The sequence below is a fragment of the Oryx dammah genome, unplaced genomic scaffold (genome assembly GCF_014754425.2).
Source record: "Oryx dammah isolate SB20612 unplaced genomic scaffold, SCBI_Odam_1.1 HiC_scaffold_14, whole genome shotgun sequence".
In the NCBI taxonomy this organism is placed as follows: domain Eukaryota; kingdom Metazoa; phylum Chordata; class Mammalia; order Artiodactyla; family Bovidae; genus Oryx; species Oryx dammah.
The window spans coordinates 13,224,571-13,243,850 of record NW_024070198.1 but is presented as its reverse complement, the minus strand read 5'-3'; positions in this window follow the sequence as shown (position 1 = coordinate 13,243,850).

The following is a 19,280-nucleotide window of genomic DNA, read 5'->3' as shown; positions in this document are numbered from 1 at the left end:
CTTCAGGTACTTTGTCTATTAGAGCTAATCCCTTGAATCTATTTGTCGCTTCCACTGTATAATCTTAAGAAATTTGATTTAGGTCATATCTGAATGGCCAAGTGGTTTTCCCTACTTGTTTCAGTTTAAGGCTGAATTTTGCAATGAGTTCATGATCTGACCCACAGTCAACTCCCTGTCTTGTTTTTGCTGGACTATCTAGAGCTTCTCCATCTTCGGCTGTAAGAAATATACTCAATCTGATTTCAGTATTGTTCATCTGGTGATGTCCACGTGTAGATTCGTCTCTTGTGTTGTTGGAAGAGGGTCATTGAATAAAAACTTTGTGTTAAAGGGAGAAAGGAAAGTTGCTGAATCATAATTTACTTTCTCTTCACACCTCTGAAGCCCAAACTATCTGCTTGGCTGTTTATATCAAGTAGGACAGAGACAAAAAGTGGTCTGCTGAAGGGAATGGCAAACCACTTCAGTATTCTTGCCTTGAGAACCCCATGAACAGTATGAAAAGGCAAAAAGATAGGACACTGAAAGATAAACTCCCCAGGTCAGTAGATGCCCAGTATGCTACTGGAGAAATAACTACAGAAAGAATGAAGAGATGGAGCCAAAGTAACAATACCACCCAGCTGTGGATGTGACTGGTGATGGAAGCAAGGTCCAATGCTGTAAAGAGCAATATTGCATAGGAACCTGGAATGTCAGGTCCATGAATCAAGGCAACTTGGAAGTGGTCAAACAGGAGATGGCAAGCATGAACATCGACATTTTAGGAATCAGCAAACGAAAATGGACTGGAATGGATGAATTTAACACAGGTAACCATTATATCTACTACTGTGGGCAAGAATCCCGAAGAAGAAATGGAGTAGCCATCATAGTCAACAAAAGAGTCCAAAATGCAGTACTTGGATGCAGTCTCAAAACCGACAGAATAATCGCTGATCGTTTCCAAGGCAAACTATTCAGTATCACAGTAATCCACTTCTATGCCCCTACCAGTAATGCTGAAGAGCTGAACAGTTCTATGAAGACCTACAAGACCTTCTAGAACTAACACCCAAAAAAGATGTCCTTTTTATTATAGGGGACTGGAATGCAAAAGTAAGAAGTCAAGAAATACCTGGAGTAACAGGCAAATTTGCCCTTGGGGTACAGAATGAAGCAGGGCGAAGGTTAGTAGAGTTTTGTCAAGAGAACGCACTGGTTATAGCAAACACCCTTTTGCAACAATACGAGAGAAGACTTTACACATGGACATCACCAGATGGTCAATACCAAAATCAAATTGATCATATTCTTTGCAGCCAAAAATGGAGAACCTCTGTAAAGTCAGCACAAATAAGACCGGGAGCTGACTGTGGCTCAGATTATGAACTCCTTATTGACAAGTTCAGACTTAAATTGAAGAAAGTAGGAAAAACCACTAGACCATTCAGGTATGACCTAAATCAAATCCCTTATGATTACATAGTCGAAGTGACAAACAGATTCAAGGGATTAGATCTAACAGACAGAGTGCCTGAAGAACTATGGACGGAGGTTCCTGACATCGTACGGAGGCAGGGATCAAGACCATTCCCAGGAAAAATAAATGCAAAAAGGCAAATTGGTTGTCTGAAGAGGCCTTACAAATAGCTGTGAAAAGAAAAGAAGTGAAAGGCAAAGGAGAAAAGGAAAGATATACCCATTTGAATGCAGAGTTCCAAAGAATAGCAAGGAGAGATTAGAAAGCCTTCCTCCGCGATTAATGCAAAGAAATAAAGAAAAACGATAGAATGGGAAAGACTAGAGATCATTCAAGAAAATTAGAGATACCAGGGGAATATTTCATGCTGAGATGGGCACAATAAAGGACGGAAATGGTATGGACATAACAGAAACAGAAAATATTAAGAGGTGGCAAGAATACACAGAAGAACTGTACAAAAAAGATCTTCACGACCCAGATAATCATGACAGTGTGATCACTCACCTAGAACCAGACATCCTGAAAGTCAAATGGGCCTTAGGAAGCATCACTGTGAACAAAGCTAGTGGAGACGATGGAATTCCAGTTCAAATCCTAAAAGATGGATGCTGTGAAAGTGCTGCACTCAATATACCAACAAATTTGGAAAACTCAGTAATAGCCACAGGACTGGAAAAGTTCCGTTTTTACTCCAATACCAAGGAAAGGCAATGCCAAAGAATGCTCAAACTACTGCACAATTGCACTCATCTTACATGCCAGCAAATAATGCTCAAAATTCTCCAAGCCAGGCTTCACCAGTACATGAACCATGAACTTCCAAATGTTGAAGCTGGATTTAGAAAAGGCAGAGGAACCAGGGATCAAATTGCCAACATCCATTGGATTATCAAAAAAGCAAGAGAGTTCCAGAAGAAATCTACTTCTGCTTTAGTGACTATGCCAAAGCCATTGACTGTGTGGGTCACAACAAACTGGAAAATTCTTAAAGAGATGGGAATACCAGACTATCTGGCCTGCCTCCTGAGAAATATGTATGCAGGTCAGGAAGCAGCAGTTAGAACTGGACATGGAACAACAGACTGGTTCCAAGTAGGGAAAGGAGTATGTCAAGGCTGTATATTGTCACCCTGCTTATTTAACTTATATGTAGAGTATATCATGAGAAATGCTGGGCTGGATAAGCACAAGCTGGAATCAAGATTTCTAGGAGAAATGTCAATAACCTCAGATATGCAGATAACACCACCCTTATGGCAGAAAGCGAAGAGGAACTGAAGAGCCTCCTGATGAAAGTGAAAGGAGAGTGAAAAAGCTGGCTTAAAACTCAACATTCAAAAAATGAAGATCATGGTATCTGGTCCCATCACTTCATGACAAATAGATGGGGAAGCAATGGAAACAGTGAGAGACTTTATTTTGGGGGCCTTCAAAATCACTGCAGATGGTGACTGCAGCCATGAAATTAAAAGACGCTTGCTCCTTGGAAGAAAAGTGATGACCAACCTAGATAGCATATTGAAAAGCAGAGACATTACTTTGCCAACAAAGGTCCGTCTAGTCAAGGCTATGGTTTTTCCAGTGGTCATGTGTGGGTGTATGGAGACGGACTATAAAGAAAGCTGAGCGCTGAAGAATTGATGCTTTTGAACTGTGGTGTTGGAGAAGACTCTTGAGAGTCCCTTGGACTGCAAGGAGATCCAACCAGCCCATCCTAAAGGAATTCAGTCCTGAATATTCATTGGGAAAACTGATGTTGAAGCTGAAACTCCAATAATTTGGTCACCTGATGCTAAGAACTAACTCATTTGAAAAGACCCTGCTGCTGGGAAAGATTGAAGGCAGGAGGAGAAGGGGATGACAGAGGATGAGATGGTTGGATGGCATCACAGACTCAATGGACATGGGTTTGGGTGGACTCCGGGAGTTGGTGATGGACAGGGAGGCCCTGCGTCCTGCAGTCCACGGGGTCGCCAAGAGTTGGACTCGACTGAGCAACTCGACTGAACTGAATTGAGGACAAGAAACTCTGCTTGTATGAGTCACTAATCAGAAGACAATTTAGAGTCAGACAAACCTGAAATTAAGTGCTAGTTCAAACTAATTTTGTTACCTCAGACAGGTAAATTACCTTTCTAAGTTTCCATTTTCTTGTCTCAAATTAGGGATAAAAACAGTACTTACTGCATAGATTTATTACATGGGTTAAATGAACTAATAAGTAGAAAGCATTTGGCACACTATGTATGTGCCATAAATGTTACCTCTTATTCCAAGGCTGTCTGCGATAGACTCTACCTGTCTTTGAGGGAGAACAGAGGCATGAGTTCTAATGCCTTCCCTTAAAAAACTTAAGATATCCGGTTGAGGAGTTAACATAATTATACCAGAAAAGGTAAATAGAAATGCATAGCTATAAATGTGTGGTACAGATAAATGCTCTTTTTAGGAACTGGTGTTTGAACTCAGCCCCAAAGAAAGGCAAAGTAGAGAGGATGAGAAGGGTACACCATATGGGACCAGTAGCATCAGTAGGGTTCAGTAGACATATTACCTGGAGAAGCAGGGCCAATGGTATCTAATAACATAGGTTGGGATTAGAAGGGGAGAGTTCTAAATACTAAGGTAGATGTTTGCTCTTGCCCAATAGATAACTACGAGTGATGTGGTGAAACTTGAACATGAAATTGTCCAGCAGGCAGTTGGAATGCTCTTGGGAAAATGCTTAAAGCTGTAGCTAAACCTTTGGGGATGGAGGTTGAAATTGTGGAATCTGGTGATACTTCTGCAGCAGCTCCTTGAGAAGTGTCTGTTGACTCCAGTCTAATGCGGGCAACTTGTGAACAGCATTTAAAATGAAATGGTGAAGCTGTCAGGAGATTTGAAGAACAACTTAAAAGATTAGGTAGTGTTTGCTTTTTTGAAGTCTTCTGAAAGAGCTCATGGCCTTTCACAATAATATTTTAAAATGAAAAATTTTAAAATAAAATGGCAGTTATTTTAGGGGGAGAAGAAATAACTCATATAAAGATTAATTATATTTTCTGAAATCATTCTGCAATTTTTGCAGTCTCCAGAAGGTTCTTGTAAGTGAGTTACCATGACAAAAGGAGGAAAATGATCAGGCTGTAGTTGATTGAAGGAAGGTGTGTGCATGCTCCGTCGCTCGTGTCCATCTCTTTGCCCTATGGACTATAGCTGGCCAGGCTCCTCTATCCATGGGATGAAGGAAGGTATGCTGTATCAAAAACAGTTTGTAGAGGAGAATACCTTGTGGTTAGGAGGCTCAATTTGCCATTGGATAAAATCTAAAAATAGTTTGGGTTGGTATTTTTAAGAAAACAAATTTAGTTCCTATTTATGTTTACAAATTTTTGATGCATAAAACTTTTTATGTAAAATATCTTGGTCTACTGAACATTATTCAGACCCAAGGTGAACATGGGTACTTGAAATATTTGTGAATCGTAGGTTTTTTTTTAATTGAAATATAATTACATATAACATTATATTACTTTAATGTGTATAACATAATGGTTTGATATTTGATCATTGCAAAATTATCACTACAAAAAATCTAGTTAACATTCATCATCACTAATAGTTACAATTTTTTTTTTCTTGTGATGGGAACTTTAAAGATCTATTCTCTTAGCTACTTTCAAATATACAATACAGTGTTTATTAACTATAATCCCTGTGCTGTATATTACATTTGTGTGACTGATTTATTTTATAACTAGAGGTTTGTACCTTTTGGCAACCTCCATGAATATTAGGTTTTAGATTTAGTACGGTTGAAGTCTAGAAACATAGGGAACATAGATGAAGTCTGCTCATCTTTTTTTCTCTAACAGAATACACATGCTCAGTTTCTAAGTCGTCTCTGATTCTTGGTGACCCCGTGGACTGTAGCCCACCAGGCTCCTCTGTCTATGGGATTTTCCAGGCAAGAATGCTGGAGTGGGTTGCCGTTTCCTCCTCCAGGGGATCTTGATGACCCAGGGATCAAACCCACACCTCCTGCTTCTCTTGCATTGGCAGGCGGATTCTTTACCACTGAGCCATCTGGAAACACACACACGTACACATTTACATATCTCTTTGAAGTGAAATCTCCAACAAACATAGGATGTAAGTACATAACCATATCTTTACTGTTTTATCATCACATGAAATTATGATAAAGAAGAATGACAAAGTCGTAAATGTATTAGGATGCTGAAAGAGACTTAATCTTATTTGGTAAATCAAAAGAGTAGAGACATCTTTCTACATTAGGTTTTATCAGAACAGTAACTATATTGTTCTTTTATCTATCAGTTCAGTTCAGTTCAGTCTCTCAGCTCAGTCATGTGTCGGACTCTTTGAGACCCCATGGACTGCCTACACTATTCATACACTGTTTTCATAATAGAAGCTTAATTCTTCAGGAAATACAAACTGCTGAAGCTTAAAAATTTTGCTAATATGTATCAGATGCTTTAATGTTATGCCTTTCATCAAGTCCTGTTTTCTTTATTTTTTTTATTTTATTTTGTTTTTAATTAAATTTTTATTTTTACTTTATTTTACTTTACAATACTATATTGGTTTTGCCATACATTGACATGAATCCGCCATGGGTGTACATGAGTTCCTGTTTTCTTTAGAAATATAGCTTTAAGGAAACAAAAGTTTGGAAAATAATGAAAATTTAGAAACAAATGTCCTACAACAGGAGAAAGGGTAAATTAATTCCACCAAATTTTAGTATGGAATATCTTCATTAAACATTAAATAGCATATCTTTAAACTAGTGTTTTTGAAATACCTTTAATGGCAAGAGAATTTGGCTTCATCTAAAGTTAAGGAAGTACTTTCAGTTTCTAAATTGTAAATACAATATATTTTCTCCTTTGATTTATCTTTACATTACAGGCCTGGAGCCTGAATTCCAAAGATGAATATGGTCCTGATCCTGGAGCTTTTGGAGGAAAGACAGATGTGTAAACAGATAGTACACAAATATGAAGAATATTATAATAGAGATATGTGTGTGGGACAGAGGTGTATATAAAGAAAGGAATAGGCAGTTTTGCTTACATGGTGAGGGTCAGCTCTCTTAGGTGAGTAGGAGCAGGTTATCAAGAGGTACAAAGGTATTTCAGGCAGAAGGAATATGTGCATAGGCATTATACTACATGGCACAATCCATCCAGGGACCTGTAGCAGTAGTTTGGTATGGCTGGGAAGAAGAGTAGAAGGTTCAGGTTGTATTGTATCCTCTTGGCAAGGGAAAAATAATTAGAGTTTTAGAAAGGGGCATAAAATGGTAAAACTGTGAATGATTACTCAGGCTTTAGTGTGGAGGCCACATTTGGAAGAGTACTTATGAGAGACATTCCCTAGAGAAGGAAATGGCAACCCACTCCAGTATTCTTGCCTGGAAAATCCCACGGACAGAGGAGCCTGGCAGGCTACAGTCTGTGGGGTCACAGAGTCGGACAGGACTGAGCGGCTGAGCACAGCAATGAGAGACATTAGGACGTTACTGCCATAGTTTAGGTGAAACAAAGTGCTGCCTGTGAATGCAGAGGGGGAAATGTTAAGCAGAAATTTGAAAGTGAAAGTGAAAGTTGCTCAGTCGTGTCTGACTCTTTGCAACCCCGTGGACTATACAGTCCATGGAATTCTCCAGGCCACAATACTGGAGTGGGTAGCCTTTTCCACCTTCAAGAGATCTTCCCAACCCAGGGATTGAACCCAGGTCTCCTGCATTGCAGGCGGATTCTTTACTACCTGAGCCACAAGGGAAGCAGAAATTTAGAAGGCAAAATTAACAAGTTTTAGTGACCAATCCCTGATAGCTCAGTTGGTAAAGAATCTGCCTGCAATGCAGGAGACCCTGGTTTGATTCCTGGGTCGGGAAGATCGCCTGGAGAAGAGATAGGCTACCCATTCCAGTATTCTTGGGCTTCCCTTGTGGAATTAGTCCTGAATATTCATTGGAAGGACCTGATGCTAAAGCTGAAACTCCAATACTTTGGCCACCTGATACTAAGAACTGACTCATTGGAAGAGACCTTGATGCTGGGAAAGATTGAAGGCAGGAGGAGAAAGGGATGACAGAGGATGAGATGGTTGGATGACATCACTAACTCTATGGACATGAGTTTAAGCAAGCTCTGGGAGTTGGTGATGGACAGGGAAGCCTGGCGTGCTGAAGTCCATGAGGTCCCAAAGAGTTGGACATGACTGAGTGACTGAACTGAACTGAACTGAATCCAGTCCAGTATTCTTGGGCTTCCCTTGTGGCTCACTCAGCTGCTATAGAATCTACCTGCAAGGCGGGAGACCTGGGTTCGATCCCTGGGTTGGAAAGATCCCCTGAAGAAGGGAAAGGCTACCTACTCCAGTATTCTGGCCTGGGAAAATTTCATTCACTACACAGTCCATGGGGTCTCAAAGAGTTGGACACAATTGCAGCCATGAAATTAAAAGACGCTTACTCCTTGGAAGGAAAGTTATGACCAACATAGATAGCATATTAAAAAGCAGAGACATTACTTTGCCAACAAAGGTCTGTCTAGTCAAGGCTGTGGTTTTTCCATTGGTCATGTATGGATGTGAGAGTTGGACTGTGAAGAATGCTGAGCGCCGAAGAATTGATGCTTTTGAACTGTGGTGTTGGAGAAGACTCTTGAGGGTCCCTTGGACTGCAAGGAGGTCCAACCAGTCCATCCTAAAGGAGATCAGTCCTGGGTATTCATTGGAAGGACTGATGCTGAAGCCTAAACTCCAGTACTTTGGCCACCTGATGAAGAGTTGACTCATTGGAAAAGACCCTGATGCTGGGAGGGATTGGGGGCAGGAGGAGAAGGGGACGACAGAGGATGAGATGGCTGGATGGCATCACTGACTCGATGGACATGAATTTGAGTAAACTCCGGGAGTTGGTGATGGACAGAGAGGCCTGGCGTGCTGCGATTCATGGGGTCGCAAAGAGTCAGACATGACTGAGCGATTCAACTGAACTGAACTGAGCGACTTTCACTAGTGACCAGTTGGACTTGTCCATCAGTGAGGTGGAAGAGAAAGGACGAAATCATGTCCAGATTTTTAACTTGATTGACTACATGGATGGTGGTACCATTTAACAGCATTTAGATAAGAGAAGTGCTATAGGATCCTAAGAGAAGTTGTTGTTTAAGTAGTGGTTTGGAGCTTAGTAAAAAGATTTATTCTGGAAACCTAGATACTGGTGAACTCAGTTTTCCAGTTCATGAATGTAACACTTTCTTTTGGAGAGAGCAGAATTAGGAGAACTCTGGGGGAAACTGTATTTAGAGGCCAAGAGAACTGAGAATAAGCTTCAGAAGTGAAGAACCAGGAGAGCAGTATCTTCAAAGACAATGGAATATTGTATTAGTTGGCTACTTCTCTGTAACAAATTACCACAAGCTTAATGGTGGTAAGCTTAAAGAAACTCCATTCATTTATTAATTTATAGTTCTTTATGACTGGGGTTCTCTGTCTGGGTGTCAGATCACTTTAAGGTTCATTCTTTTTGGCTGAATTGCCTTTGCAGGACTAGGGTTCCTATTTTCCTTCTAGCTTGGAATCTTTGGGGGGCCACCTTAGAATTCTGCCTACTACAAGAGTGTTATGAAGGATAAATGGAAAATAAAATAAAAATGGAAAAGTTGTCAGTTGGTCATTGATGAGTAAGATCAGTAGCCAGAGCAATTTTTGTAGGATGGTAGGGCAGAAGCTAGATGCAGTAAATTTAGGGAGTCAACTGGAAGTCAAAGGAAGTAAAGCTGGGATTTAGAGGTTTCTTTTAAGTAGCTTCTCTGGAATGGGAAGGAGAAGCCTGGACATAATTAACTTATGAAATGGATCTCAAGGAAACAAGATAGAATGAACTCTAGACTACAGCTGGAGGGATTAATGTAGACTTGTAGGGGAACTCAGTTTCTTTTGAGGTAGGAGGAAAGCAAGTATGAGTGGGGACATGGGTAAGTTTGTAAAGAGGGAGGGAGGCAGCTGAGAAATTGAGGAAATTACTGTGTAATATCCTCAGTTTTTCCGTAGAGGTTAGAGACAGGGTCAATAAAAAGCAGGTGAAGTTTTGGAATTGCTACTTTGCAGCTAGGTTTTTCATAAAATTGTTGAATGAATGAGTGAACAAACTTAAACCTAATGGACAGAGAAGCAAGAAGTATAAAGAACCCCAGGTGCTCTTCAGAGTGCCCACCAAACCACACCTGAGTCACCTGGCTTCGTTTTGCTCCCTTTCTCTTGTTCCATTCTCAAACTTACTCTGATCTAGAATTGCTTAACAAGTCCTTCCTCAGTTGCTTTGGACGTCCTCCATGTAAATTGCCTTAGGCTGTAACAATCTTAGAAGTTTTCTAGATGACTTAGGGGATATCTTTTCTTCCAAGGAGTAGCATCACTGACTCGATGGACGTGAGTCTGAGTGAACTCCAGCAGTTGGTGATGGACAGGGAGGCCTGGCGTGCTGCAATTCATGGGGTCGCAAAGAGTTGGACACGACTGAGAGACTGAACTGAACTGAACTGAACTAAATTAGGGGATATCTTATTTATCATAGTTGACCAGAATGATTTTTCCTTCCTTAGACTGTGAGGCCTTTGAAGTCAAGGGATTTGTGCTTGTGTGTGTGTGTGTGTGTGTGTGTGTGTGTGTGTGTGTGTGTGTGCCTCTAATACTGGTCTGGCACATAGGAATCCTGCCTCCCTCCACTGGCCCCCCAGTTTATTTCTCTAGCTTCAATGACCCAGATTTAAGGCTCTCCTTCCTACTTGGCCAGATTTTGCTCTTTTTGCCTCTACCTTAGAGAAGATAGTTAACCTTTGCAAATACATGTATATGTTTTATACATTTAAAGAAAGTAGAACAAAAAATGGGCTTCCCTGGTGGCTCAGACAGTAAAGAATGTGCCTGCAATGCAGGAGACCCAGGTTCGATCGCCAGTTCGATCCCTTGGAGAAGGGAATGGCTATCCACTCCAGTATTTTTGCCTAGAGAATCCTATGGACAGAGGAGCCTGATGGGCTACAGTCCATAGGGTTGCAAAGAATGGGACATAATTAAACAACTAACACTTTCACTTTCATAACAGAAAGACAGAAAAGTACAAAAATCATGTGTCCTGTTTTCTGAATTTTTAAAGTAAATACACATGTGTAACAGGATGTGTCACCAGTATCCCTGCAAAAGTTATCAGCATACTATCTTTTGGACCCATAAATTAGTTTTATTAGAACTTTATGTAAGTGGAATCATATATATTCTTACATGGTAGACTTCTTTCACTCCACATTGCATTCATGCAGTTCATCTAGGTTGTTCTATAAAGTTGGAGTCTATTCATTATCTTTGCCTTATGATATTCCATTATATGACTCTATCATGATTTACTTATTCAGTCTGCTGTAAATGGATATTTGGGTTGTTTCCAGGTTTGGGCTGTTATGAATAATGTTGTTTTGAGCATGTCTTTTGGTGACCATCTGTTGCCATGTTTATTGTGTATATATCTAGATGCAGAATTGCTGGATCATAAGGTGTGTGAAGTGGGCAAATTTAATTCAGATGACCATTATATCTACTACTGTGGACAAGAATCCCTTAGAAGAAATGGAGTAGCTCTCTGAGTCAGCAAATGAGTCTGAAATGTAGTACTTGGGTGCAGTCTCAAAAACGACAGAATGATCTTGGTTCGTTTCCAAGGCAAGTCATTTAGTATCACAGTAATCTAAGTCTATGCCCCAACCACTAATGCTGAAGAAGCTGAACAGTTCTATGAAGACATACAAGATTTCTAGAACTAACACCAAAGAAGGATGCCCTTTTCATCATAGGAGACTGGAATGCAGAAGTAGGAAGTCAAGAGATACCTGGAGTAACAGAAGTTTGGCCTTAGAATACAAAAAGAAACAGGACAAAGGCTAACAGTTTTGCCAAGAGAATGCACTGGTCATAGCAAAGCACCATCTTCTAACACAGGAGACAATTCTACACATGGACATCACCAGATGGTCAATACCGAAATCAGACTGATTTTATTCTTTGTAGCCAAAAATGGAGAAGCTGTATAGTCAGCAAAAACAAGACAGGGAGCTGACTGTGGCTCAGATCATGAACTCCTTATTGCCAAATTCAGACTGAAATTGAAGAAAGTAGGGAAAACCACTCAGCCATTCAGATATGACCTCAATCAAATCCTTTATGATTATACAGTGGATGTGACAAACAGATTCAAGGGATTAGATGTGATAGAGTACCTGAAGAACTGTGGATGGAGGTTCGTAACATTGTATAGGAGGTGATGATCAAAACCATCCCCAACAAAAAAAATGCAAAATGGAAAAATGGTTGTCTGAGGAGGCCTTACAAATAGCTGAGAAAAGAATAGCAAAGGCAAAGGAGAAAAGGAAAGATATACCCATCTGAATTCAGTGTTCCAAAGAATAGCAAGGAGATAAGAAAGCCTTTTTAAGTGAACAATGAAAAGAAATAGAGGAAAACAACAGAATGGGAAAGACTAGAGATCTCTTCAAGAAAATTAGAGATACCAAGGGAACATTTCATGCAGAGATGGGCATAATAAAGGACAGAAATGGTATGGATGTAACAGAAGCTGAAGATATTAAGAAGAGGTGGCAAGAATACACAGAACCATGATGGTGTGATCACTCACTTAGAGCCAGACATCCTGGAGTGTGAAGTCAAGGAGGCCGTAGGAAGCATCACTATGAACAAAGCTAGTGGAGGTGATGGAATTCCAGGTGAGCTATTTCAAATCCTAAAAGTTGATGCTGTCAAAGTGCTGCGTTCAATATGCCAGCAAATTTAGAAGACTCAGTAATGGCCACAGGACTGGAAAAGGTCAGTTTTCATTCCATTGTCTAAGAAGGGCAATGCCAAAGAATGTTCAAACTGCCACACAATTACACTTATTTCACATACTAGCAAAGTAATGCTCAAAATCTTTCAAGCTATAAGCACTTCAACAGTATGTGAACCGAGAACTTCTAGATATAGAAGCTGGATTTAGAAAAGGCAGAGAAACCAGAGATCAAATTGCCAACATCCGTTGAATCATAGACTAGCAAGAGAATTCCAGAAAAACATCTATTTCTGCTTCATTGACTATGCTAAAGCCTTTGACTGTGTGGATCACAACAAACTGGAAAATTCTTAAACAGATGGGAATATCAGACGACCTTATTTGCCTCCTGAGAAACTGTATGCAGGTCAAGAAGCAACAGTTAAAACCAGACATGGAACAATGGACTGGTTCAAAATTGGAAAAGGAGTACGTCAAGGCTGTATACTATCACCCTGCTTATTTAACTTGTATACAGAGTACATCATGAGAAACGCCAGACTGGATGAAGCACAAGCTAGAATCAAGATTGCCAGGAGAAATATCAATAACTTCAGGTATGCAGATGACACCACCCTTACGGCAGAAAGCAAAGAGGACCTAAAGAACCTCTTGATGAAGGTAAAAGAAGAAAGTGAAAAAGGTGGCTTAAATCTCAACTTTCAAAAAACGAAGATCATGGCTTCTGGTCCCTTCACTTCATTGTAAATAGATGGGGAAACAATGGAAATAGTAACAGAGTGTATTTTCTTGGGCTCCAAAATCACTGCGGACTGTGACTTCGGCCATGAAATTAAAAGATGCTTACTCCTTGGAAGAAAAGCTATGACAGACCTAGACGTTAGGTTACATTATTAAAAAGCAGAGACATTACTTTGCTGGCAGTGGGCCGTATGGTGAAAGCTATGGTTTTTCCAGTAATCATATATGGATGTGAGAACTGGACAATAAAAAAGCCGAAGACTGAAGAATTGATGCTTTCGAACTGTGGTGTTGGAGAAGACTCTTAAGAGTCCCTTAGACTGCAAGGAAACCAAATCAGTCAGTCCTAAAAGAAATAAACCTTGAATATTCACTGGAAGGACTGATGCTGAAGCCGAAGCTCCAATACTTTGGCCCCCTGATGGGAAGAGCCGATTCATTGGAAAAGACCCTCATGCTGGGAAAGACTGAGGGCAGGAGGAGAAGGGATGACAGAGCATGAGGTGGTTGGATGGCGTCACTGACTCAATGGACTTGAGTTTGAGCAAACTCCAGGAGATGGTGAAGGACAGGGAAGCCTGGCGTGCTGCAGTCCATGGGCTCGCAGAGTCGGACACGACTGAGTTGACTGAACAAGAACAAGAAAGTTGTGTGGACATTTGCTTTAATGGATCCTAGTAAATAGTTTTGCAGTGCAGTTGTATAGTTGAATTCAGTCATACTTCCATCAGCAGTGTTTGAGAAGGAGTTGCCTTACATCCTTGCAAATATATGGTATTTGTGTCTTTTCCAGTTTTTGCCGTTTCAGTTGTATTTTGTATTTCTTTGGTGATAAGTGACGTAGAGAACATTTTCATATGCTTTTTGAACATTTGAGTATCTTTTGTTGAAGTCTCTTGCCCATTTTTCTTTGGGATGTTCACTGTTATTAATTTGTAAGAGTTCTTCATGTATTTGAATTATAATTATTTTGAATATTGCCTATATTTCTCCCTTTCTTTGATTTTTCACTCTGACTTTTGGTAAACAGATGTTCTTAATTAGTTTAGTTTATTAAATTTTTCCTTTATATTTATTGCTTTTGTGACCTGTTGAAAAAATTTTTGCCTACTCTAATGTCATGAAAATATTCTCATATGTTCTTTTAAAGACTTTCTTGTTTACCTTTTACATTTAGACCTACAATCCATCTGGAATTGATTTTTGTGTATGGTGTGGTAAGGATGAAGGTCTTTTTTTTGCCATATGGACATTCAGTTGACTCCAATATTCGTTATTGAAAAGACCATCCTTTCACCACTGCAGTTCCTGTGTTCAGAAATCTGGTCACCATGTTACAGGAAGGGGGACCCCTTTCCGGGCCTTAGAGTGGGCTCTTGTGTAACACTCGGAAATGAATTGCCCGAGGAAATATGTGTGCTGACAAAACAAGAGCCTTTATTGGTAAAGGGTGCCTGAGTCGAGAGCAAGAGGATAAGGGAACCCTGGAGAATTCACTCTGTCATGTGGCTTGTAGTCTTACGTTTTATGATTAGTTTCTGGGTTGTCTATGACGAGTCATCTCTTGTCCATAGTCAGACTCAGGGTCCTTCCTGGTGGCACATTGATCATTCAGCCAGGATGGGTTCCAGCATAAAGGATTCTGGGATATTGGTTGTCTCCTCACTCTTTTGGCTCCTCCTGAATTCTGGTTAGGTTTTGGAGGCAGGACCATGTTCCTTATTGGGACCTCTTGTTGTGGACAACTCAGGCAAGCAGTTATCATCGTGTCTGGCCAAGACAAGTGGTTAGGTCAACAGTTTCCTAAAAACTATACATTTGTGGATCTGTTTCTGGACTTTTTGGTCCATTTGTCTATTTGCTTATCCTTGTGCCAGTAACCATACAATCTAATTACTGTTGCTTCATAATAAATCTTGATGTCTAGTAGTATAAGTCCCTCTAAGTTTTTTTTTTTTTTCACCTAGATATTGTTGGCATTGTTGCCCTTTGCACACAATTGTAAATTTAATTCAACAAGTATTTACTGAATACCTATTTATTATGTCCTAGGCACAGTGATATATGTTGGGAATATAGCTGTTAATAAGATAGGCGTGGTCCTTCCTTTAGTTGGAGAAGCCACTCACATAGAGATGAGAAGAGGGCCTAGGATAGAGTACTGAGGAACACAATACTTAAAGTCAGCAAAGAAGACTGAGAGAGAGCATGAGTGTGCATATGGGGGCAAGCGAATAATACCCCAAAGGTAAGAAAACCAACAAAGAACAACCTGAAGAAAGCCAAGGGAAGAAGGTATATCTAGAAAGTGTGGTTAATGTTGCTGCAAGGTCAAGCAAGATAAGACTAACAAAACATCCTTTGGACTTAGCTCTGATTGTCCATTGCTATAATGAAGCAGTTTCTGTAGGGGGCAGGGTGTGTATCTTTATTAGATTGTAAACTCTTTGGTAGGAACAAAGTTCCTTATTTAATTAGTGCTTAATAAATATTATTGCATGATGATCATCTAATGATCTATATACTACTGAGCATCCTAAGGGCCAAAATGGTTATCTATTTTATACCACTTCCCATTCTTGCTGCTGATGAAAAACTAATTGCTCTTTATTGTAAATGGAGAATAATTTAATACTTAACTCAAACCTTGGCTATTTTAGATAATCCAAAACCATACTTCATCCATCCATTCATTCATCCATTTATTCATTTATCCAGCAAGTATACATGGAGCAACCACCAACTACCCAGGACTCATGAGAATTGTATTGGAGATGTAAGTAGGGAAAGGAAGGAAAAAAGGAAGCCTGGAAAGATGTATTGACCCAGGTATATCTCAATGAATTAACTTTGCAGTAATTGCAAAAATCTCTATTTTTTAGAGCTTTCCATGATTATTCAAAAGGAGTCTGTGGTTAAGCTTTGTGACTTAAAGGCAAAATTTTAGAAAGTGCTTCCTTTTTGGTTAAATAAAAAACAAGGGTTCAGGAGGGAAGGTATTTTTTGTGAGTCCTCCTATAATTTATTGTTTGCTTGGTATGTATTTATACCTTGGTATATAAATATATGGACTTCCCTTGTGGCTCAGACGGTAAAGCATCTGCCTACAATGCAGGAGACCCGGGTTCAATCCCTGGATTGGGAAGATCTCCTGGAGAAGGGAATTGCAACCCACTCCAGTATTCTTGCCACCACCCCCATCCCCCAAAAAGCAGCTCTGTTCTTTAGGGCTCTGATTGAATACCCCCAAGGAAATTTGTTTTAGATGAGTGTTCAGTCCTGTTCTATCTATTCATAATAATTCTAGATGGGATCCTCTCACCTGGCCAATTAAAAATACCTGCTCTGAGGCTGGCCATAGATTTAAGTTTTCTAGTAGGGTCATTTAAACTCAATCAGAGTGATGAGCTAAGTCTCATAAAAAATTAACTTCTCATCTATTAAAAGGAAAACTCCTACAATTATGGGGAGGATCTACATGGTTAACACCAGGCTATGGTCATTTAAGTTTAAAGGCTCCTCTATGTTGGGAACGGTTAAATCATACTAAAAATGGTCAACCTGGTAATTATGAGACAAGGCTGGGTGCTTTATGAACTATGCCTGTTATTACCCTTAGAGTGATTGGTATAGAACTCAGTGGATTTGTGGCACTAATTTATGGCCTTGACGTCTACAGGGATGATATGAAGGTGTAGCCTGGGATTCCCATGAATTTAAGGTCATACATTTTAACAAATTACAGGTAACCCCAGCCAGTCCTCCACTGGTATGATCCCAATGGGTCAAAGATCTGTATTCTACTGGTATAACCATTTAGCAGTGTGTGTGTGTCTTCAATGGGGTTGGAGGATGTATGCAGGTCAGGAAGCAACAGTTAGAACTGGACATGGAACAACAGACTCGTTCCAAATAGGAAAAGGAGTACGTCAAGGCTGTATATTGTCACCCTGCTTCTTTAACTTCTATGCAGAGTACATCATGAGAAACGCTGGACTGGAAGAAGCACAAGCTGGAATCAAGATTGCCAGGAGAAATCTCAATAACCTCAGATATGCAGATGACACCACCCTTATGGCAGAAAGTGAAGAGGAACTCAAAAGCCTCTTGATGAAAGTGAAAGAGGAGAGTGAAAAAGTTGGCTTAAAGCTCAACATTCAGAAAATGAAGATCATGGCATCTGGTCCCATCACTTCATGGCAAATAGATGGGGAAACAGTGGAAACAGTGTCAGACTTTATTTTTTTGGGCTCCAAAATCACTGCAGATGGTGACTGCAGCCATGAAATTAAAAGACGCTTACTCCTTGGAAGGAAAGCTATGACCAACCTAGATAGCATATTGAAAAGCAGAGACATTAATTTGCCAACAAAGGTCCATCTAGTCAAGGCTATGGTTTTTCCTGTGGTCATGTATGGATGTGAGAGTTGGACTGTGAAGAAAGCTGAGCGCCCAAGAATTGATGCTTTTGAACTGTGGTGTTGGAGAAGACTCTTGAGAGTCCCTTGGACTGCAAGGAGATCCAACCAGTCCATTCTGAAGGAGATCAGCCCTGGGATTTCTTTGGAAGGAATGATGCTAAAGCTGAAACTTGAGTACTTTGGCCACCTCATGTGAAGAGTTGACTCATTGGAAAAGACTCTGATGCTGGGAGGGATTGGGGGCAGGAGGAGAAGGGGATGACCAAGGATGAGATGGGTGGATGGCATCACCGACTCGATGGACATGAGTCTGAGTGAACTCCGGGAGTTGGTGATGGACAGGGAGGCCTGGCGTGCTGCGATTCATGGGGTCACAAAGAGTTAGACATGACTGAGCGATTGAACTGAACTGAACTGAAGCCTCGACAACTTTAATAATCTTTAAATGATAGTAACCGGGCTATTAGTCTATTGAATTCTGAGATCTCTATGATGAGAAAGGCAGTACTACACAACTGCAAGACCCTTGACACCTTACAGGATCTCAGGGAGATATCTGTATTATAATTCAAACTGAATGCTGTGTTTTTGTACCTGATAAATCTTTTAATGTAACACATTTGAACCACATGAAAAATCAGATTTCTGCTCTAAGTGACCCATTCCCTAGTCTTGACAATCTTTAAAAAAAAAAACCTGGTGTGGGAGGCTCATGGCTAAAATATTTACTTTTAATTCTACTAATGTTATTAAGTATACCATTTGTATTTTGCTTGTTTCACAAGATTATTATTTCTTGTATTACCAAGTATATGACTGAGCCTTCAATGGAAATGATGACTAGACTTGAAGCAGTTGATCAAATGTATAGTTTGATACATGATCAATGATTGTAATAGTGTAACTCTAGAAGGCAGTGGCACCCCACTCCAGTACTCTTGCCTGGAGAATCCCGTGGATGGAGGAGCCTGGTGGGCTGCAGTCCATGGGATTGCAAAGAGTCGGACACGACTGAGCGACTTCACTTTCACTTTTCACTTTCATGCATTGGAGAAGGAAATGGCAACCCACTCCAGTGTTCTTGCTTGGAGAATCTCAGGGACCAGGGAGCCCTGTGGGCTTCTGTCTCTGGGGTCGCGTAGAGTCGGACACGACTGAAGCAACTTAGCAGTAGCAGCAGCAGCTTATAGATATATGAGTCATTTTCTTTTTAAATTTGAGTGTTCATTTTAGGAACGGAAGAGCAGAGGTAGTTCATTTTCAAATACAATACAATTATGTTAAGTATAGGCAGTGCTAATTTATTTTTGTCATTTATCAAAGGGTCAGAGACCAAAGTTTATTTTTCTTCACTGTGTATATTATTAGTAGACCTGTACTTGGGGTCAGGTGGATTGCTAAATGCCCAATTAAACCATTTTCAAGTACACCTGAATAATAAGATTTTCTACCTTACCAATAAAATCTCAGCATATTAATTTTAAATAATCTTGAAAAATCTATTTCTTAGAACAAGTCTTTATATGGATTTTATGAGGGAACTTTTGTTTTTTTAAATTTTATTGAAGTACTTGAAAATGTAGCAGTTTGGTAGATAGGGAAGTCTTCAGAAATAAGATTAACTGAGTTCATCCTTACAGACTCTGGAATGAATATGGTAAGTATAACACATTGGCAGAAGAAAATTTTTCTTTAGAAAGACAGAGGAAGGAAAAAAAATGGGGAATATACAGTAAGTTCATAGTAGGAATAAGAGGACCACTTATTTAGTTCTTTTAAAAAGAGCTTG